The sequence below is a fragment of the Hetaerina americana genome, unplaced genomic scaffold, assembly GCF_022747635.1.
Source record: "Hetaerina americana unplaced genomic scaffold, ioHetAmer1.1.p SCAF_12, whole genome shotgun sequence".
NCBI classification, from domain to species: domain Eukaryota; kingdom Metazoa; phylum Arthropoda; class Insecta; order Odonata; family Calopterygidae; genus Hetaerina; species Hetaerina americana.
The window spans coordinates 12,448,606-12,472,947 of NW_027286292.1; the positions used below are offsets into that span (position 1 = coordinate 12,448,606).

General features: G+C 41.7%; 1 protein-coding gene across 1 annotated transcript in view; it reads right to left on the reverse strand.

The window, feature by feature from the left end:
* Window positions 1-24,342, reverse strand: part of LOC139685868 (fez family zinc finger protein 2-like) — a 141,744-nt gene that overhangs the window by 110,568 nt on the left and 6,834 nt on the right. The window contains exon 2 of the mRNA XM_071582990.1: window positions 1,918-2,023. The gene's annotated coding sequence lies outside the window, so the exon portion shown is untranslated. The remainder of the gene's footprint in view (window positions 1-1,917; window positions 2,024-24,342) is intronic.

Here is a 24,342-nt window from a genome sequence, read left to right on the forward strand (position 1 = left end):
AGATATATTTTTCGTCAGGCTCTCACGCATGCAATTAGGCAACAATGGTTTTATGGTCATGTATGCCTTCGGTTCCATAGAAATATGTGGTCATTTCGGGGTATGTTATCAAACAGAGTTGGAGAATGTTAGTTGCTCTGGTGGGTGTTTTTATTATTGGGTGCTTTTTATTTCACACCGCACATCCTCAAACTGGTCGTATAATGTATGCACATTGATTTTTAAGTATTTTTGGATAGCAAAACGCGCTTGGAAAGAAAGCGAAGAAACCTCTATGTCATAACAATTGAGGTGAAAGCAAAAGTTCTTTTTGATAGTCAGCCCTCTGGAATGAATCATTTCCGTACTCTACTCGGCCTTATGCTAGTGCTTTTCGTGTTTCGTATCGGTGCAGCACGGCGCTCATATTCGTCATCCCAATATATTTTCGTTCAGTTTTCATTGCATTCGATCTAAATAAAATTCAGTCTTTGTACTTAGCATAGAGCATGTGATTTTAACCCCATTGAATGAGGAATAAATTATATTTCATTCCTCAATCCTATGAAGTCGTAATGGTACCTAAAAAGAGAAAACGCCGTTCTTGTTGAATAATGAAATGATATTAGTCATACTATGTAGGGAATCAGAAATCGCCATTCGATAGTGACGGTGAAAATGACTTTTTCCTGACCGATTGGAAACTGGTATAATGTATATGATGATGATTAAGATGGGAATGAAACGGATAATTTCGTCCAGGAGAACGTGACACATTACGTTAACCGTCGTGAGAATTTCAATTGTATTTGTGGACCTCAAATAGAGACAAAGAAGTGGAATGGTATTACATGTATTTTCGACTTGAGTTTTGTGCTGGCTTTGTTAAAGCAATTGGATATGAAATAAATTGATACATTATAGGAGGAATGATAGATTTAAGCATTCATTATGGATCTCGTCTAGCGAAATGCAAAGTGATTATATTCGTACAATATATTCAAGGATGTGGAAGAGTAATATTACCTTAATATAGGCTAACAATCTGGAAACCAGGGAAAGGTGAAGAAATGTACATGGTGTTAGGTATATTTATGCTGATAGGCATTTTTCAGAAGCTTAAACTCATACTTTAGCATAACATGAAATTAGCATAATATAGACGTATTATCAGATATTGGTGATGTCATAACAAAAGATTTATTCGAAATTCTTTTTTAAGTTCTCCATTTTACAGACAACGATGTGAGGATAGGTCAAGGGTCGCCACGGCCACCCAAGATTTTTCTAGTGACAACTCCCTTAAAAAAATCAGAACCTGTATTTACCAAGTAGAGATTTTACTATTGTTGAGTCTCTGATACTATGCAAGGGTTACTTATCCTTCAAACATTATCTTCTACTGAAGTTAGAATAATTTGTCACAAAAACTTTCAGGCTGTGCGAAGCAAACAGTAACTATTTGTGGTCCTTTTTCGACAAGACTGGCAAGGACACAATTCTAGTAAAAACGTACAGGGTTCAAGTAACAGTGCACAAATCATCACAGGAGAGCCTCGTCCACCAGAAGAATGTATGACCTGTGTTTGCTTACAACAGAAAACTGGGATCGACCAAAGCAAAAAATATTCGACGTACTAAGGATTTCTTTCAAGGCTGCAAAAGTCAATGATAAAGAGTGCCGATTCTTGTATTTTAATATTCATTACTTCTTCCCGTGCTGATTTTGATGGCAAATTAATGTGCCTTGCAAATCAACTGGTGTCTTTATATTCTCTGATCTAGAAAATAAGACTAACCATTAAAATAGGGTCATGAAGGAGAAATTCTGAAGATAGTTTATGCATTGTTACTTAACTTAAAACTTAGGAGGAATCGCACAGTAAGCAATGTGCAAAAGTTAAAATGAATAAGTTATCGGAAAAGCATACCACTCACCTAGGAGGTAACTGACCGTTGGCTTCCACGGTTTTGTTGAGAGCGGACGGATGTGCGGACACCGGTGGGAGATACTACCAGGCGGCGTCCGGGTTGAACGGGGCCCCTGTGGAAAGAGGTGAATACAGTCGGATCGAGTTGAATCGTAGATACACCCATATGGATGCTCTCTACGCTATCTGTGGTTTTCGGTGGCAGCTGATAGGAGATACGAGCCCTTTCCCCAGGGACGACCCTGCGATCCTGAAGAAGGAACACGCAAAGTTCATGAAACGTCGGCCATTGCGACTCAGAACATTCAGCTGCCATCGAAATCTACCACTCAGACCCTAAGTGAAAGTGATTTCGGGCCTAGGGGCTATGATATTTTCATTAATTTGCAACTTATTCCCGACGTTTCATATGTTTAGGCGCACACAAAAAGGGTACCAATGTAAGTATACATTTTGCAGCTCAGGGAAGGGTGATAGCAGCGACAGCTAGTATGCAGGCCACTAGTTTTAGGTGTAGTGAAAGTGAAGGGAATATACATTATAGAAACAGAGCGTTGAGGCGTTTCAAAACCAAATATTTCATCCACGGTCGAAAAATACCCAGTAAAACGAGCTCCAGATATGCTTGATATGCCCCAGGCATCTCCCCCGACACATTATAAGTTCCTGTAACTATTACCAATTGAAGAATACTTATTGGAGTTAAAAAAATACCCATTGTGCCCTATATTTCAACATCTACGAGACGCGTATTCGATTTCAAACGTCATCTTGAACAACTAGGATATATTTTTGTACGTAGGATTAGTTACGGACTACGGGGGTAGGCAGATATCAAGGATAAAGCGACATGATGTCATCGGTGTAGGGCATTTAATGCAAAACATTTACATAAATATGCCAACTTGTCCCGTGATGATGAAATTTAAACATTATAAGAAATTATCTCACCTATTCCGACCTTCAGTTTTACTTCGGCAGGAGAACAATATTTAGCCACACAATTAATTCCTTATATGCGTTGATTATAAACACGATTAATACAATACTAAATCCGTAGCATTTTTGGGCAAATAATATTACGTATTGTTATAGTTAATCTACCGGTTATGGTAGGTTTTGGATGGACAGAACTACCAAATAAATAAATGGCTAAGGACATATTGACCACAAAATTAGGAAGTCAAGAAATAACTGGGGTACAAATTGGGGACCAATCTCACCTTTCAGAGCAATCCCTTTGCTCTATAAACCAAATTAGGAATCTTTTTTAATCTCGCGCAATTGGACTAAACTTTAGGTAATCCTGCGAAATTTGCAGGTTCCTTCACGCTTATTGAAACAAATTAGAGGAAGAGACAAGGTTTAACAGGACTTACAGGATGCAAGGACTCGTAAAGCCAACCCTCAAACACTCAACCGTCCCTCAATTGCTTCAACACTGAAAGCACTCAACTCCGAGGACGGACCTCAGAAATCCACTGTGTTCCGATCACTCCACAATTGAATTACACAGAGAAGAGTCGCCATGTACTTAGATACTTCCCGTTGCGGTTTCCTTTTGACGTAACTTTCTAAACTCAGGTTATAATATAATGAACCATAATGTAAAAAACAGTTCTTAAACAATTAATAAATCTGTATCGGTGGCTATAATAAATACTGTATTAGATACCGTAACGTAAACTCAAAGAATCATAAACGGATTTTAGGCTCACGTTATATCAGAATAAAGTCATGAGCGACTGGCTTATACAATGGAGATACACGAAAAACTTCAAATAAACACTAAGTTTGTTCATTGCTATTTTCGGAATTTGTAATAATTTTATGCGTTGTAAAACTTCGCAAAGTTAAATAATATTAAAACCTTTCCTTCCATGTACCCCTAAAATTTTCCACTTCAAGGGAATGATTATATTTACAGCTAAATACTGTCGAGCACGAGTTTAGCATGTCCAGCAAATATCACAAGGCCTTATATTTTCTATGTTTTAAAGTCCACACTCTTTTCTTCCAATTTGCCGATTTTCCAATTGGTATATTATTTATTTACCCTTTATTTATTCGGTACAGCGCAAGAATGAAATAATTTTTTATTTCGATAGACGAGTGCCACGAAGAGTGTTTCAACCTATAGTTCTGACAAACATGATTTTCTATCACATTAAATGAAGAAAAATATTTTCTTAGAATAAAAAAAATAAAACTAAGGTAAGAAATGGTGACCTAAAGAATGAATAAAAAATAGATAGCAAGCATGGGAGCACATCTGGAGGAATTATTGTATCACCATAGAGGCAATGCCAGCACCGATAGAGTAAGTAATAATGGCGTCGTGATCGAAATGAGACAATCGATGACATTTTCATTTTTTTAAATAATCAAGCTTACACAAAAATCACCTGTTAACTTCCTTTAAGAGCTCAAGTGGCCATATGATTTGACGTTCCAGTTTGTTCCATTTTTGCCGCGGAATGGTATTGAAATTGAAGGGCAAATTGGTATGTTGTAATTGATTATTATTATTTATAGGTCGCTATATTTATTTTTCGTGTATTTTCGTCGATTTTTCACTCTTACGCTGTTATTTGTGCTTCTAAACCAATTTAAGAAATGTTTTCGATGCGGAAATTGTGGTAACAGTTAAAGATATAGATGTAATCTATGTATTTCTGTTTATTCCACAGCATTACGTTTTTTTCTATTATTTTTTAAATCGAAAATTTGAATTCCCTAAAACGATACACTCTAAACTTTAAAGTCTGCATATGCCAAGGACAGTATAAAATGCCAATATATGCTAAGCGCCTCGAAATTTTCCCTGCAAAAACTTTTTTATTTTATTAATGTCGGCAATTATCTCGCATTCAGAAGTATATTTCTGCCTACCTCTTGTTCAACATCCAAATTCCTTGTTATATAGTGTGATTGTAAAAGACCTAACACAGACCGTACTGTCACGATGATGGATGAAGGACAGTGGATTGAGAAACACAATGTGGCATACAATGCTTCAAAAAGAAGTAACAGCGGTAAATTTCACCGTGCTCGTCTATCTTAATTCTAGCCCATCGAGAGCACATAAAAATGATACCCGAAATACCACAGCGAAGCATCAAAATTTTGGATTAGTCCTGGATATATTCTACACTACGTGTGCTTCTAATGGATTTACTGTTTCTAAACTACCCAGACTGTAAATCCCAAATTTCTTTCATTATCACCTTTTAGGGTCCTCCCTCCGTGCCACGTACCTCTTGCTTTCTCCATCTACCTCGCTTCCCTGAAATATTTTCTAATATCATGTTCATCAAAACCACATTGCCTCACAATATTTCCGTTCTCTTCTTGTACCTTGTTCGAATTTTTGCATTAATCTTATCACATCACCTACCGATCCTCATAAACAATCATTCTTACACATTTGAGAAACCACCAAGTTACTCAATCTTTCGAAGTAACTTCCTATATAACGTGTACCATGATTTTTCAGAGCATTTTTCCCTTTGTTTTGCTTTCCTATCTTGTGTTCTTCTTCAATGCACGTAGCCACAACTCAATGCCCACGAGTCTATTCTCTTCTTCATCGTTCAAGATTTCACATTCATAAAACGTTATGCTAAACCCTTCGTTCAAATTTTCTCTGAGCCGTCACTCAAGAGCACCAGTTTCAAGTTCCCCATTCTTGCAAATATTTATTTAGTTAAAGCAAGACTTTAATTTAAGAGCTCCATAAGATTCCATCGTTAAATATATGCCCAAGTTCCACCTGCTTTTATTCACTCCCATATTGACATTTTTCTTAACCTTCCTACCCTTTGACTACTTCATTATTTTCGTGTTTTATAAATCCTAGCTGATCTTCAGGGATATAGTTGTTGCTATTGTCTCCAGCATTTTGGTGACGACAATTACAATGTTTGCTTCGCGCGATAGCCACCGATAAACGTTAGTGATTGAATACTGTCTTCAGTTCTTAAATAGACTGAGACTAACATTGACCTAATGAATTTTTCTGGCCTAATTCCTTTATCATACAAATAACTTACTTAGAAAAGGTCTGCTCGCATTTAGAAACAAGATGATACCTCTATTTTATATGAGAACACATTTCCCGTCTTATTTCTTATAACTATTGGTGGGGTAGTTTTTTCACTTTTACTTCCTGACAATTATTGAACACATGTGCATGATTTCTCCCCTCGCTGTTTATACTGTTCTTTGCCCAACTTGTTAGTGGAACCTTAAATCATACGTCATACCTGTGTGGTTACTGCAATGCTTTCCTTTCTTACACTTCCTTCATGTATTCTTCATTTTATATTGCATTTCATAATGAATAGAATTAATCCATTTTTTTCGCTTAGTTGCTCGTATGCACCATTTGTATTCTTCTGTATATGAATATTCGCTCGCTTACAAAGAATTTTATCGTTAGTTCTAGCGTAACTCCACGTTGAACAACTGAGAATGGTGGGTAATTTGATAAGAGTTGGATGTTTAGGAAATGGAGGAAGGGTGATGAGAAACCCGGCGTCGACATTAGCCTACTCTTAACGATAGGTGCCAACAGATCCACAGTTTAACGTCCCATCCGACTGACGGCGCACGCACTTAAAAGTACTCTCTACGAAGTATCCAAAGTAGGGATCGATATACCAGTGGAGAAGTCTACCAACCTTGGGATTCGAGCCCGGAACGTCAAGTTTGGAAGCTAGCACATTATCTACCGGACCATCCCGAATCCCATGAGGGGTAAAATAAACTATATGGATTTGTGTGAAGGGAGATGAACTTGGTAGTGGGGACTAGTAGAGTGGTAATTACAGAGTAATTCATAGAGCAGGGGGAGAGTGTCTCTAACAACGTAAATGATCTTAGCTTGTGAACTCATGGTCGCCTCACCTAATAACTTATACTAACTTTCCTTTCACCGTTTTCCTTTCCATTTTCCAGGGGCGCTGTTTCCAACGTCGACCTAAGATTACCCGCTAATATTTTAATAGTTGAGATCCTCAGATGGGTCATCTTTTCTGCTGCTCTTTAATTGACATTGATAACGCATGCCGTTCGTGCGATGATGACCGAATATGCCTTGCCTCTGCTGAAAGGTACCAAACACAGACGGAAAATATGTATTTGTTAGGACTTATTTCTGTTTTTTCCATGATCCATAAGAATAACGATTTATCAATATTTTCTTAAGTTTTCAATAGGATTTTTAACGTGACGCCAAGATATATAAGAAGAAACAGAAAGAATTTTTTTTATGGAAGGAAGACAAGGAGGAAGCATGCGAATCTGAAGAGGGAAATAATGTAGGGGAAACAAGCGAGAGAAGTTCAATGCAAAATATGGCACATGATAGTTGTTGGGGACTGTCCGAAACCAACCTTTAATCGGTAGAATACACTTGATGTAGACATTATAGAATCGGTATATCCTTTGAGATTAGACACCTCGGCACCCTTTGAGATGAGACCTCTTCACTGACGCATAGCCGCTGCGTGAACTATCTCTCGCCTGACCTCTTCCCATCGACCTCTCTCCGGTGGCTCGGCCAGAGTCAATAATCAGCGCTCCCAACGTTCCTGTTCAATGAGTCATCTGAGCACCCAAGCTATCCCATCAGGTCATGGCTTTAGTCCAAGATAAGGAAATTCGCCATATAATTCATTTACAATCCGTCGTGCCAGGACTTTGAATGCAGGAGAAATAATGAATAGGATATGGGAGGTATATGCTACCTTTAACAATAAAGGAGAATCTTCACCTATAGCTCCACCTATGTGGCACTGAAAAAAAAGCTGGCCGAGACTTTGTGTGGAGTGCGCCGCTATGTGGTAGCGAGAAATGGATAGTATGGAAAACGGAAAGGAAACGGCTTGAAGCTTTTGGGAAGTAATGCTATAGAATAATAGCCAAGATAGGCTGGACAGTGCGATTGACAAATCATGAATGTTGGGGGAAGTAGGTGGAGAGAGCGAACCCTGTGGAAGACACTTAAATGTATATGAGACGCGTAAGTTGGTCTTCTCCTGCTGTATGAGAAGTTGGAAGGGATGATATAGGGCAATGACCGTAGAGGATGACCTAGAACGGAGTTTGTGACACAGGCAATAGAAGATATGAAATGTAGTCGGCTTTTGGAACTAAGCAGAAGATAAAGATGGGTAGAGGACTGTGACCAATCAACCCTAATGGTTTCAAAACCAGAGATGAAGAAGTGGTAGACGATTAATTGACCGATTAAGGATAAGAACGTATTTCTACGTAAACCGAATGAAATTTTTCTTACTCTCTTGAAATTATAATTCTCATTGTATAGACGAACATTGTCATTTTTAATATTTTTGGAATGGAAGACAGGAAATTTTAGTGATTATCCTTCTCGGTGTTCACTTTTGGAAATATTTCGCGAATTACGGGTCTCAGTACAAAAATTTTCAGCGACTGATAGCTCAATTTATCCAATTTCTAATATGTGCGTACAGAAATAGGAATGCCTTTGAAGTCTTTCAATCGTCACCATTTGCATCGGGTACCCTCTGACCTCTCAATTGATTAATCCCGATAAGTCGGAGGTGAGGCTGCCTTACCGTTTAAAAATAACAATTTTAAGCCACGAAGGAAAAAAACCGACAAGATGGCCGCCAGATTTTAATTCCCCTCGCCGAGGCGCTAGAGCAAAACGGCCCAAGTTGACCCGAGAAGGCGCGAGCGGGGAGGAAGTGGGGGTGTGGGAGTGGGTGGGGGGAGAGCGGAGAGGTCGGGGGGAGGGAAAGGTCTCTTGAGTGCTCGCGGCTGGGTCTTGGGGCCTTGGCGTCTGCAGCTCACGCCAAAACCGCCCGGACGTGCGCATGACCAGCAGAAGCCGAAACATCACTGGTGACGGACGGATTTGTATCGGGATAATTTGTTTTCGGGGCTCATTGCGTCGATATTTCCTTTATTCGGGCGTGGGGGCAAATAGACCTTGCGGCCAATTCCCCGAGTAATTGGCCCGGGAGGGGGAGGGCTCCGAGGGAGAGGATGTGTGGGAGGGGGAGGGCGAAGGTGGGAGGGAGGGAAAGGGGAGACACCCTTCGGATCTCCCCATTTCACGCTCCGCTGAGCAATAAACCCGAACCCACAAGTCACGCAGTAAGTGAGGTGTCATTATGAGAGCAAACACGAGTGAAAAATAATCACGGGGGAGGGGATCGGTTGGCGGCTGCGGTGGTGGGGGGGGCGCCGAACTAATGCCGGGTCTCAATACACAAAGGGGCGCACGAGGATGCCGATTACATGTATATACGCAAGAAAGTTAATGGCAGAGGTAATTCCGCCCCCCCCCCACACCCAACCTTACCGTCATCAAAGTTCTCCCCTACCGCCTTCTCCCCTTCCCGGATGGCGATAGAAATTACCATCGACTCCGTTGGTAATTTCTATCGCCCGCTCTCCATCCAATACTATCTTGGTGTCTCCTCACAACTAAACCATAATTCTCTCTCTCTCTCTCTCTCTCTCTCTCTCTCTCTCTCTCTCTCTCTCTCTCTCTCTCTCTCTCTCTCTCTCTCTCTCTCTCTCTCTCTCTCTCTCTCATTGAACCTCCCAACGGAAGAGTTCAAAAACTTCAAAACCCAATCCCAAAACACTACGTTATCTCCACGCTTATCACGTGGAGCCGTCGGTGCTAGGACCAACCTACTGGGGTGCGATAGCTCCCAGCCTCAATGGCTTAATTTAATGTCACATCAGAAAGCACAAGATAACAGGGAAGAAGACGGGAGAGGGCGGCGTCTTACAAACTGGAACCTGTAGCAGGGAATTTAATCGCGGTATTACTAACAGAACTGACAGTGAGACGACCTCTAGAATCTTACGATGATCACTGTCAAATCCTGAGTGGGGGATACTTTAATGCTAACGGAATAATCGTGTTATTCGATAGACTGGGAACAAAACTGGTGGCGAAGGACAGAGGCCATCGGCAAGGGGCTCGAGAGGAAGAGTGTATAAATTTAAGAACCGCACGGCAAAGCGAACAATTTTGCAGCTTAATTTCTTTATTTATTTAACTACAGTAATCAATATGAGAAAATTATTTGCACTTTTCTATAGATTTATTGTAACGTACAACGCGTTTTAGTTCATCGAGCCATCTTCAGGCTCAAGACCTGAAGATGGTTCGATGAACTGAAACGCGCAAAACGTCACCAATAAATCTGTGGAAAATTGCAAATTTGTTTCTCATAATGACGAACTTCCACTACATCTCGCCTGAATCTGTTGAATATATACAGTAATCAACCAGAAGTTTCGATTAGATGGTGAGGGAGGATAAGGCTCAACCAGTACTAAGCCCAATGCTGTGTGAAATTCATACATCAGGGTAGGGGGGCCAGTTTCTAACCTGTTTCTGAGGTTTCCCAAAAAGGTCTAGAATCCGAAAAATCATATGGCTTTGGTGAACCTTAGAATGCCCAGAAGTCTCACCCAGAATCAAATCTGGCCCCTCCGGTCAGTAGCCCACGCTCCACCCACTGGACTACTAGGTCCCCATTAAATATATGTTTAGTAATAACCCGAAAATCAGGCAATTTTGGCGTTTTACATTGTAGTGTAAACAACAAGGACATATGCACGCGTCAAAGACCTAGGTGGAGAAAAACTCACTCATGCGGGTATCGAATTAGTGACCTCTAGATTAGCGGGAAAGGACCACCCCGCCGCCATCAAGGACAGTACATATTCAATTCCTTACATAAAATTTTCTTTTAAATGGGTGACTCAATTTTATAATTTGCGTTTTTTTACTGAAAAGTACACGTACACGTATCGTACTTCCGTAAGTGGATAAACAATTATGTCTGCCCGATCACGAAACTATCTCTGACGAAATTCATTTCTCGGAGCTCTTATGAGCCCAAGTAAGGGTTAAGCCTGAAATGTGTTCTGCTGAGCCTCAAGTGTCTTAATTTTTTTTAAGACTGTGTCCTGTCTCACGCACAGCACCACTACCATCGAGAGTTTACAAAATAGCCTAATTTTCTCCACGGCCTCATGTATTCGCAGATTGAGCGAGATTATTGTGCTTATCTGCAATCAAAAGATAATTTAGAATAATGAAAAGAAATCGGTAGGTACTGATATCGGCAATTTTCCCGGGATCCCTAATATTAATTTGTGACTACCCATGCTGACGGAGTCGTAGGCTTTATTGTCATCTTTCGCTTCGCTACTCACCCTTGCCCGTTGTATTCATCGTCTCCTTATCATAGAATGTATCAATTTCTTACAACCCTCTATTCCACGGCAAAAGGGACTGTTTGAAAATATCACGCTCAAGCACCTGACTTTACATATCATGATTTCCTCCTAACTTGCCTATTGAAAAAATCAAATCGGAAGCGAAAAAATGCATTTTTTGAAGAGAAAATGAGGTGGGATAGAGACAAAAAAATGATCAACAATAAATAAGCAGAAGGAAAAACATATTGGAGACATAGTGGATCAATTTTCATTGCTCTTAATTACGGTATAAGATATTCTCTCCCTCTCCATACACCTCATCGCCGTAAATTTCCCGAGCGGCAGAGGCTCAGAGTGAGAGTGGCACTCCTGAAACTGACATTTTGTGTTTCGAAGTGGTAGCAAGCGGAAGAATGTCAGTCTCAGCGAACCTGTTCAACTTGGGACTCTCATTATTAAAACTTAGGATTTCTTACAAATACCCAGGACAAAATTCACTAAAATGAGTCCAAAGTAAGCAATCAATCTATACATAAGTTCTCATATCTGGTCATATCATTTGGATGAATCCGCAAAAATATTTTTCCTTAGAACACTCTGATTGAAGGTGATTTGAAATGCTAAGGGTGATCTCAAAACTAACAGCCCGGTAGTATAAAAATTTCCTCAGATTTTTATAAAATAAGAATGGCAGCAATTTGGGAATAATGAGGAACAAAATAAACAATATATTGATGAATTACCAAGGTGAGAAAAGCAACTGAAGGAAAATTCCGGTTGAAAACTTCAAGAGAAGAATGAATATCATCCGGCGGGAGCAGAGTAACAAAAGAACATTGAGTGCTTGGATGGAAATTTCAGGGAGAAAGACTGAGAATTATGCGACCTGTATTATTGAGCACCCCGTCCGTATGAGACTGGGTCTGTCCCTACGAGGCTGTTACTCCGAGAAAGAGCAGTTTAAAGTGACCTGGAATATCCAAAAATGGGTCAAGACACGAAGAAAATGAATTCCATCGACCCCATTTCTTAGCCTTCATTAACTCAACTCCATCAGTTGGATACAAGTAACCGATTAATTAAACCAACGGATGTAAACGGGTTCGACTCTCACTTCCATCATTATGTATTCCGGTAATATTTTAAGCACATTGCGACAAGGGGGAGAAACTTCAAACACACTCGCACTTAGGTTTGATGTGAATTGATCACTCTGAGTATTTTAGCCAGGAATTATCCGAGTTCGAATCACGGTCGAGGCGAATGATTTTTAAACTGCTAAATTTCCGATTTTCTGTACACATCATCGGATGATTCCGCTAAAATTACTTTCGCGCCTTTTTCAACGTTTCCTTGAGTTGAAGACAACCGGCGGCAGCAGAATGGAAATTGCTTCCTCCGTAGCTCCACCAAATACAAGTATATACGTTCCTCACCACCGTGAGCTGCGGAAAATTTTCCCCGTCCTTATGCTCCCGCGTGAGGGCCAGTTCCCGAAGAGAATTTTGCTGCAATCGTAGAATGCCTTAAAGAATTTTCCGTGTACGTGCGTACGTGCCTATATCATCTAATTAGTAGTATAACCGCCATGCGTGAGCATCGGCCGAAGCTAAGGAAACTAATGCAATATAATCTGGATCTATTAGAAAGTCAATCTCATGGCCATTAAACACATTTTATACCATTGTAGCACAAGGCCAGGATTTCGACAATAATCTCACCAAATAATGAGGCATTAAGTCGTAGAAAGGGTAGGATGGCTGGTGTTTGTACCTTGAAATCGTGCAAAATAATATTTCCTCCATCCTTGTCACATATTTAGATATTCTCGGTGCGTGCACATATTAAATTCTGGCAGTATCAGAATAAGATCCAAGAGACTTTTGACTGATGGTAGGCCACGAACTTTAATGGAGGAATTACATTTCCCATTACTTTAATTGTTTAACTCATTCTGATTTCATATCTCTCATTTGCCCGATTGACACAGCGCGGATCGACCGATGAGTGCGCGTTCCAGCTTTCATCATTCAGTCCGGGAAAGACGCAGGGCTTCGGATCCAGTCGGAGGAGGGCTGAAGTATTCGATGCCCCGTGACGCCACGGGTGCTCCAACTCTTCGCCCATTGTGCGACACGACCCCAGGGGCACCGTGGAAAGAGAACTACCGTCTCCCCAATCTCCTCGATAGATGAACTCGGAAATCGATTCATTTTTACCCCAATATTCGTCTTGAACTCGGTTGAGTGCCCACGCAGTGCCTTCAATTTCGAGCCCCGAGGCGGCGACACCACTCCTCCCCCGTCCAAAGCCACGGCATCCACTTCCTGCCCCACCCCTCTCAGTCTATCACCTCCTCTTCAGCGCTAATCCCTTCCCTCGCAATGGAACCCCCACCCCCGAACTGGAAGATCATCAGGAGGCCCACAATGGCCCCCGTTCATGCAGGAACTGCCCCGGGGGCGAATTCCCTCCCAGGGGACCCCGAGGCCTCAAGTCTCCTGCCCCCAACTTAACCCTTCTCTCTCCCCCACCCACACGCGTGGGTAACTATTTGCACACCTGAATGGCCATCCGGGAGTGCACTCACCCTACGGAGGGGGTGAAAATTGGTTGCTCGAACCTTAAGCTGTGCTTGGAGCACGGAGTTGTGCAGCTTAAAGAACAATGAGGTGCGTTAGATGCAAAGCAGCGTACGCTGTTCTTTACTTGATTTCCACACGATTTCCAGATATCAGTTTTCATTCGTTCCGCGCTCATCCATATGTCCTCCTATTACTTCCGTAAAATGCAATTATATTTTCACTAACACTTTTTACTGAAGCACATTTCAAGTTAAATGGAAGTTCCTAAAAGTGCGCTCTCGGCTCCAGCGGGCTGAGATTATATAAGCGGGCTAGTATTATAATAATTGCCTTTTGTCAAATCACAATTGAAAACGTCACAGCACCTGAATGTCAGCAATTAGTCCGTTGACCAAAATCTGAAGAAAACAAAGATTCAGGTGGTTTCTCTCTCGATTTTCGTATTTCCATCTCAGCAATCAACAAGCAACTAAAATGTTTCCAGTTGGATAATATCTCTGTTGAAATTCACATTGAGAGCAAACCACAAGACTGTTTTCATTACGATAGGAACAGGAGGAAAAATAACCAAATTAAATCACTTACTGGTGTGAAATTAAATATAAACTACGTAAACTGCTTACCGCGACCCACTGCAACCCTGTGGTCAACGCTCTACCCCCTGCACTACCTCAGTGGGTCGCGGTAGTCTATGGGGTTGAGCGTTGGACTGCTGACCGGAGGGGCCCGGGTTCGATTCGTCAAGGCACTCTGGCCACCTACAGCTCCACCCAAGTTATGTGATTTTTCGGGTTCCAGATCTTCCTGGGAAACCATAACCGGCATAGGGAAAGGAACTAGCCCCCCTACCCTGATGCGTGAATTTCACACGCCGTCGGGCTTAGTACTGGGTGAACTCTACCATCACCCACCAAACCGACCTTCAGGTTGATTACTATGTTTATGTTTTTTTTTCTTTTAACCTGCTTAGTCTTTTAATAATGAAGTATTCATGTGAAAGTAATAGAGGCTCGATTTTTAAACAACAATTCCTGACAAAGGAAGACGGAAATATGAACGGGGAAAAGAAAAGAGGAGAATTAAAGAATCGAATGCGGGTAAGAAGCAACGAAGCAGGGAAGGTGACTGAGATAGGAAGAAATAAGTTTTTAAATGGATCAGCAAGGAAGTGCGGAGGGTAGAGTGGCGGAGAACTGACACCATAATCTCTACCCCTTATGGTGCAGATAATAAAACAGATGGACCTTGATTTCTTCTTCACTGTCAAAACAAAACAATGTTTACGACTAGTCTACGTTGTCTAATCCCAAACTATTTCTTTGGCCCTGCTCTGCGCTCACGCAGAGTATGCCCGTGCAAATTTCGCGCTCCTGTCGCCCACCGCCGCAGTGTCCGCGATTCCCCCGCCCGAGTCCGCCCCGCCCACCGGGCCCCAGAAACTGCTCCGTTCCACCCCCTACCCTCCCCCCACAGGCGAGCGTGCCGTTTCCGGAGTCAACCGCTCCTGCCACATCCTCGCGATGACGCACACTTCGAATGGCCGGGAACAGGTGCAAGCGAGGCGCACGGCCTGGCGGTTGAATCGTGATTCGAGCCGCGGTCTATGGGCACGCCGCCGATGCTTTCCCTCTCCGCATTGTCCGTCCGGTGCCAAGCGGTGGCGGATCACTCGGCAGCACACCTGTGAACCACGTGCGACGACCCGCAGGCCAGGATGACGGCGATGAATGCAGAACTTGATGAACTTGGGTGAGGTTCTTTTTAAATACGAGTTATCATGGATCTGACGCCTTGATAACAGGGGACTACACTTCATTCATAATTTTAAATCAGCGATGGATCAAATGACACTGTATTGCATTCCATTGTTAATCTTGAAGGAATTTCACGGAGCTGGGTCGGAACAGGTCCTTTTCCCGTTTCACCCCTCCCCAGCACTTTCCTTGCACTTGGTGTTATGCGAAACAACGGTCAAAAACGTGGTAGTCCAGTGGGTGCAGCGTCGGAATATCTTAGACCGGAGGGCCCGGGCTTGATTCCAGGAGACGCTTATGGGCACTCCCTTAGCTGGGAAACCATTGAGGGCGCAGGGAAAGGAACTGGCTCCTCTTACCCTGCGTTGTGAAATTCACACGCCGTAGGGCTTCGTCTACCCTATCCTATCAAAGGGACCTTCGGGTTGATATCGGTCGCTTATGAATTCACGGTTTTATTAATACCTTGGGATTGGTCCTCATATTTAAAGGAAGAAAAACATGAGATAAATTTGACTCCGAAGGCCGTAACAATATTGTTACGCAATAGATCTCCCATATAATTATAAAGAAATACAATGCAAAATACTTTATTTATTTGCCCCCCATAGCGCCTTGAACACAATTCGGCTGCAAAATAAAATATATAATAAATATAAAATTTTTATCAAAAAAAATAATATTACTGATTCAATGAATATTTCATATTTGGCTATGATGAACCGAGAATCGTGGATTCCGATGGTAGGATTTGAAACATGCACTAATGAAAAGCCTCTTCTCTGAGGGTAAGGGTACCTCCTCGGCGCCAGTCTGACGCCGCCACCTGTACCTCAGGAATACACACTGCTCTCTTTCGAGATAAGGGCGCGGCCCACTCATCATCGCCCCCTCATTGCCGGCCCCGCCTACTTATAACGCCGCAGCCGATGCTGCGGCAGCCGCTCTTCCCGCCCAGCGCACCGCACCGCCCGCGAGTCCCACGCGGACTGCGGAGACTGGCTCCAGTCATTCCACGGCGCTGGTTGCATGTGCGTCAGGCTCAGGCGGGGACTTCGAATGGAGGTCCGGTCGTCACATAGAAACTGTTTTAAATTACATGCAAATATAGCCAAGTTTTCCACAAGAAGCGCTATGCTATCTGAAGATCTATGGTGAAGAGAGGATAAAAGTCACGAGAACTGTGCATGACGATGCACAGTTCTCGTGCGTTTTATCCTCTCTTTACTATACACTCTCTCGGAGTACTTGGTACCATGTAAATTCCTGCATGCCACACGCACGTCAGAAGCCAAAATATCTGACTACGGAGAGAAAATGAAAAGCGCTTGCGGTGCGTTGCAAAGTAATCTGCCATTTCTGAGAACGTGTTCTTATGCGACGGAAATTAACCAAAGCCGTCGTGAAACTTAAAAATGTAACCGACTCAGTCTAAAAAACAACCCATATTTGAACCTCACCAATACTACTCCGGAAGGCTGACGGAGAAAGTTTCTCAAAAATTTACATGAAAATGTTCTAACGTGGGAAGAAAAACAGGAAAACTCTGAAGTCAGCTGTAGCAGTCGTAAGAAAATGACCGAAATGTTTGGATGTAGTGACGGTGAATGATCATTTTTCAGGCAGATCAACAGCGTCCGTGTATGTGGCGATAGAGAGCCAGCCTTAAATTCATTTTCTCAAATGAAATAGACTTTGGAGTAGCTGCAGAGTGGCGCTGTTTCGTCATGCTCTCGGGAAAAGGGATCCAGGGGGATAATGGGTGAGGAGGGCCATATCCATATCCTCATGTGTTATTACACGCCGTTTTTATAAGTGTCTCCAGCGGTGATGGACGAGGGGATGGGAAGATGACGTAAAAAAGGAGACACTCACATAATTGCGGGAGGCTGCGGGACAGAGAATCAGTGCGACATCCCACCGCTGTGCGGAACGGGGGGAGGGGAAAGGGAGGCGGGAAAAGGGGTGAAAACGGGGGTTACAGGGGGTGATGGATGTAGGCGAGGCAGGGGGGACAGGGGCAAGAGGGAGGGGCGATGCCACGGAGATGCAACAATGTATCCCTCGTCAGTATTTCAGTCCTGATGGTGTGAATGCCCCAGTATCCAAATGATGGCCATTTCAACATTTGCCGTGACGCTGTCAAACGGGTGAAGTCGACTCTATTACGTAATCCGACCCGTGGAGTGTGCGTTCCGCCACTGGCACTTCAATCCATGCTCCTAATGGAATGCTTCCATCCCTGAACGCAATTTCCACCGATGCTTCGTGGGAAGAATGCGCTTCGATCGCCTCTCTGCTGCCGTCTCTCATCGTCAGGAACTCGCATATGAATCTTTTACGCTATCAATGGAAGGAGTGAATTTGGGGTGACGGATGAGAGTGAATCCTATAGATAGAGTGACTAAATAAACATAATGATCAGACGCAACACCGGTAGGGAAAGCTTCAGCTCGAGAATAGAATTAGGCGGAAATCTAAAGCAAGCCCTCCTCAGAAGTGATATGAATGACACAATACATGCACCAGCATTGTAGCATTGAAAATACCCGTCATTTACAGACCGTGCGAATTCAAAAGACGAAAAATTCATAAATGCTCTCAATTGATATTTTGAAAAATTCATCTCCATCCATCTCAAGACTTACAACATTTTTAAGGAGTAATTAAAATTTTGGAGATAATGAAGAGAAATAATTTTAGTAAACCCTTGGATTTTTTCCACCTCTCTTAATATTTCCAAGAATGTACTCGCCAACTTTCTCACTCCGCGGTTGTAATAATTCCAAGCCTTTTGTCCGTCCGTCGAGAGCGGGGATGACGGACGTGCCTTAATTGAAGGCCGCGGTCACGAGGGTGCATTCAAGAACCGATCGAAATATTGACGTGATTGCGTTTACGAGAACAACTTTATTTTCAGATACTAGATAAATTCAGGCCCCTCCTCCAAATCTATGAATATTTAAAAATATGTTTTCGCGTGGAAACGCACATCTAACAAAAATATTTTCCCGAATTCACCGCTATGTAAACAAAGGAAATATTAAGTAACAAATGGATGAGTAGGCGCGCGCTGGCAGCTGTCCTATGGGTCTCCAGCCATTCTCGAGGACTTCCTGCTGCTTCGGCGGAAGGACTTCAAGAGCGATTCATGGTCACCCTTTTGGGTATTGAAATGCGAGCTCAAGCACTTAAAGAAGTTTGAAAAATTCCGACATGGGATTTCCCTCCAAACCCTCCTCTTCTGCTCATTATCCGCCGGGCCTCAATCACCTGAGAATCCTATAGAGGCATAGTAGTATTTAGGGGAAGCGATCGACAGCTAAGGTTATTTGCAGTCATTTGCGCTATTACGAATGGACAAATGGACAGGAAAGGATGAAGGGTGGAGAGAAATCCGGCGTCGGCATTAGGCTACTCCTAAGGAAAGGCGCCAAGGGGTCCGCAGCTTAACGTCCCATCCAACGGACAGCGCACTCACACAAAGTGCCCTACATGAAGCGCCTCAAGTAGGGATCGGGATTCCACGAAAAATTTCCGCCGTCGGGATTCGAACCTCGGCCCTCTGGGTGGAAAGCTAGCCACCGCATCATCTCGATCCCCCTAAAAGAGGCATACGTGCTCGTTACTCACTTGCCACAGACACACAATTGGCCTTGAAAGGATAACGATGAGGAGGAAGGAAGGACTCCGCGACTGTTAGCGGAACTCCCGCAATGAAGGCAGCCTCGGTATCCTCTCCCTCCAAAGCATCGACGAGCCGCGAAGTAAGCACCTCCCGGCCGCCGACGCCCCCACAGACGCCGCAGCCTCCCCAAATTCAGGTGACATCCCACTACGGTATATTCACCATTGGTTTTATCTGCCATTAATGACAATCGCCTATATTACATTTTGGAAAAAAACAGTGAATCATATATCTTTAGACCAGCGAATTTCCGAGGATTTGGTTAATTGTCAGTGTACTAGCTCATTATTGCTATACGAAAAATGGGAAATAAGTCGCATTCAATTAATGGCACGATTATATGAACGGCGGAGTGCACGCGTCAATTCGTCACACGTCGAAAGATATTCCAAGCACTATGCACAAGTTGCCTCGATGGCCAAAAGAGGAGGAACTGACGTAGCTACTGGAAATTTTGTTGCACTTGGAAACGAAATGGCACAAGGAGTCTGCAGATCTTCTACGTTACTTAGTTCAAATGATGTCAGTGAAAGATTATTTTTTAAGTGATACCTCATTGTAACAGAAATGAAAAAATAATGCAATGTGATATGAAATTCTGTGACACCAATGTAAGAATGTCAGACCAATGTAAAGTAAAGCTGGTATGAGTGACTTATTCATTTTTTCCATCTGAAACATTTGAAACTGAAAGCTTCGTGAAGATTTCGCGAGAGATTATTTTAAAAATCTTTTCAAAAATGTTTTTTATTGACTCAAATAAAAAACTATGCCAAAATCCACTTGGATCTAATTAGACAACAACACTGAGACAAGTGACTAAAGACTGCGGTCCCCAATGACCGTCCCTACGCCCTTGGCTATAGGATTCTCTTTCTGCGACGCCCAAGTTCTTCCAAAAGCTCTTTAAGGGATAGCAGTGGCGAAGGAGATTGTGCAGGTGATAACAATTTGCAACCAAAGCAATCCATTTACAAACGCGAGTTGCATTCCGATATTGAGAACTGTGAGCTGATGGAATCAACTTTTCAAGGTAAGATCTAATAGAATAACTTTAGGATCTTCAGGTTTCCTTTGCATCGAACGACCCCTTTCCCTGCAACGATCATCGTAAAGGACCTCAAATTCACGCCTCTAGCGCTTTCCTTCGGCAGTAGACCAATGCTTGCTGCCCCTTTCTCCTCCACTCACCCGACCGCATTAGCCAACGAGGACTAAGAGGTAGCAAGTGGGCATAGCGGTGTAGTTGGATTTTGATAAACGCTGATAACGATTTGTGGTAGATGTGTTTCACGAATTTCTTCACTCGGTACACACTTATGCTTCTCCTTTCTGTCCGTCTGAGAGGTCCTGCAGGCGATTGCTTACGGATACGATATAATGACGAAAAAAGGGCACCCGATAATGCAAATATTACTCCACCGATCATGTTAAAATGAGGCGTGAAACTAAATAGACTGCAAAATTGCCTTCAATATCCCTAAAACGTAATTGGTATCATTCTGAAAATTGAAAAGCTTAATAACGCTAATCATGTCAGTGCACATTTGTGAAATCCCCCACGGCCAAAATATCATATTTGGATCACAGCGAATGCAAGAAATCTGAGAAGCTCCGGCAATCGATTCGATTTTCGAATCGGTTGGATGATTCGATTCGAAGTTCAAAAAGTAGAAACTTTGAATTCGCAATTCCCCCACTGCCATTGACATACGTTGCAAATTTCCAATCCTGCACACATCTCGCGAAGACTCAAGCTTTACGCATTATTCATTCATCTGTATTTATGTACAATTTTCTCAATCCTTTTCAAGCACAATTCCACAATACAGTATGACACCTAAATCGTAAAACAAATACTAACAGAAGAGAAATGCTTAAGAATCACATCTTACTCAGAGAACCACGTACCTGGGTAGGCCAAATATTTCGTCATTTCATCCCGATACATCGGTCAAAAGAGAAGATATACCGATGTTTTGTCATTTCGTTATTCTTTGGACGCGATTGAGAATTTAAATATTTGCATGAAGTCAAATTGGATTCTCTAATACCTTGAAATATATTAACCAATATTTTATCTGCCAAACCAACTGCACTCTTTTTCATTTCTCGCACGATAACCTGACCATCATGGTACCATTTCATCTAATTTTGTTTCTAACGGCATATGTGTATCAAATGAAAACGTAGTTAAATCATGAAGTTTCATTGAATGCTTAAAATAATGGAGGAGTTGACGTCCACTTAAAACATTTGTTCCGGATACCATGATTTCATTTTTCATTCCAATTGCCAATATTTTTGTGCCGAGATTCTTACGTAATAAAAGATAAACATTTAATGCGTAAACAGTTTCCACAGTCATTGACGAGCAACTGCGTGAGTACTGTTTATTTCATAACCTCAATTATATTTGCCCAATTTAAGACGGAGTATGACTCTGTTCCTAGGCTTAGATCACCTACAATTAATGAGTTTTAATTGCAGTTTAAGAGAATGTTTATTTCTGTAGTAAATTCCCAAAAGGATTTTAATTCATGGGCTGAAAGAAGGAAAGAGAATTCATTACTGTACGCAAATGTTAATCAAAAAGGATTTATGTGAACCTAATCTGTTGTCATGGGCACTCCAACGAACTATTTTTACTCTACCCAACCACCAAACCCTTCTTAATTTTCTGGTTTAGGTCTGGGAAATTATGGGAGGCCAGGAAATACGGCAATACAAGGGCATTCCAGAAGCAGTTGAGTGAAGAATATGGAGTCCTCGACTACTCTTAGCAGTAATCACTTGATGTGATGGCTGTCCATTACTTTGCGGTAAAGCAAGAAGCAAAACAATGCCACTCATGGTTAATGCAGCACTTGATTAAATTGCTATCCCAGCCACAACTGTTCATCGGAGAGAGTTAATTCAAGCAAAAGGCAAATACTGATTGATACACAGTTTAACGTATTCAGACATTAGTCAAAAACGTTGATTTGGTGACAAAAGATCAACTAATCGTTGTCATAATATTCACTCCAAAGAGTAGTTTATTTAAAAAAAATTTATAAAAGATTTTCAAAATATTTGGGTACAGTATTAACAAATTAGTACATTTTTAACTTCCACGGCTGACTTTCGTAAAATATGTAACTTCGTATTTTAAAATGGTCTCCAATGATCAAACTTACTTTCTAACAATATGCATTTTTATTGCTTATTATTATTTTTTTCAAGTTACAACCATATTCTCTCATGTTTCTAAATGCCAATGAGATGCGTGAGAATTTTATTTCAATGAATAAGGGAATAAAATGTCTGCTCTACAGAAAACTTCGTCTAATAACCGATGTGATAGCACCGACCGAAGAGGGCAATATTATATGAAAGTTCTATTTGGTTTGGTTTCGATTTGAATTCAAGTCAGGGCTGTTGATCCGATTTGAAGGAGAATTGAGGATGCGCAGGTATCCAGCTTATACTTGTGATTGACTAGGAGAAGTCATGGGATACTGCTTTATTCTCCCACAAAATTTCAGGAAGTTATAAACACATCAAAATCAGTTAACGCAAACTATGTACTGTGTTCTGTTACTCCCTTGACGACATGGAATCTTTTCATTGAACGCTAGGAAATGTGAAGTCTGGACACGTATTTGATAGTCTATTAATTTAGTTGGATCCTGTGTCACACATATGCGAGTTATTAAAGTTAAGTTTGAAACCATGCGTTAACAAAGTAGCGAATACCATTCTAAACTCCAGTCACAGTTAACTGATCGAATGCAAATAATATGAGCCTTTTACAGGGTTGAGTGTCACTCGGAAATGTTTAAGTAAAAATCCTGTTCCAAGAGGCAACCGCATCTTGATCTAGCCTACACTTGATTGAGGCCCCTATTTGCAACCACCTGTAGTTCTTGTTCCTTCCTCCATCTCTCCTAGCCTCCTTTGAAAATTTAACTGTACGAATTGACAACAGCACCAGCGAAGGAGGCACGGTGGGTGATCTTCTCCCCTAAATTCACCGAGGGAATTCCATGTACGAGATGGCGACTGTTTTACTACACAAAGTGCGCTACTCTTGGAATCTAAGGATAATTCGACAGGCACGATCTCCATGTCCTAGCCCGATAGTTTAAAGGGTAGTTCTTATGGAAGACGACTGACAGCGAAAGCCATTGCGGGCAGGTAGGTACGTGCATTTAGTTTGGTGGGTGCTTCCACGGCGATGGTCATTTCGAATCGCTTAAAGCCTTACCCCTTACGGCTCTTTTGGTAAATAATTTTAACCAAGGAGAAATTGAAAGAAACAATAAAATATCCGATTCTACATTTAATTTAAACTAGAAGTTTATGCCCTTGTCCTGCCAATATGATTTTTCAGATTCAATCAACTACAACTACAGAGAAATGAAAACATAGAACAGAAAATTTGAGATTCCTTTGTCCACGAAAGAAAGTCGGTGGTATCGGTTTGATGATGTCTGCAAAACGCTTTTGCTTCCCGATGACCAAATCAGCTCTTGCAAAAATCTGAAAAATTTCGTGAACGAGATAAGAGAGGAAAATCAATGTATTTACTTCACATTAGATCGTGAAGAGCGAATAACGCTTTTTCATTTCGAGGTGTATCCTACGTTACCATGAATGCACCTTAGGGAATGAAAATCTACTGAAAATGGCATGAAATATAAATTTTTTAAAATCTGATCTAACAAAATCCAATAGGTACCTTCAAACTCAATGGAACGACCTTGGGCGTGAAGACACTAGATGTAATACTTGTAAAATTCCATAGAGCCTACGAAGTCCTCAATGTGCAGTGAAAAATTCTTTAAAAAAAATGATAAGTGCAACAAGAATATATGTAAAAAGGTACTTTTACTTTCCCCCCCAAGAAATTTCAATGATTCAAAGCCAAACGTGTCGCAATATTCAAAGCTGTCTGCTGCCTCCATTGCGCGTATTGAACTCACTTCACAGCTGAAATATATTGAATTAATCAAACCCAAACAGAGGAAGAAATGTATTCAGCAAAAGGACACCAAAATTCAGATGAAATAAGGATCATTTCCTATATATTGGAAATTATGTGTCGCTCACGTGTTACTTTAAGGTTATAATTACAACTTGGGGAAAATTATACGGTAACCACAGTTATTAAAAATTTAAAG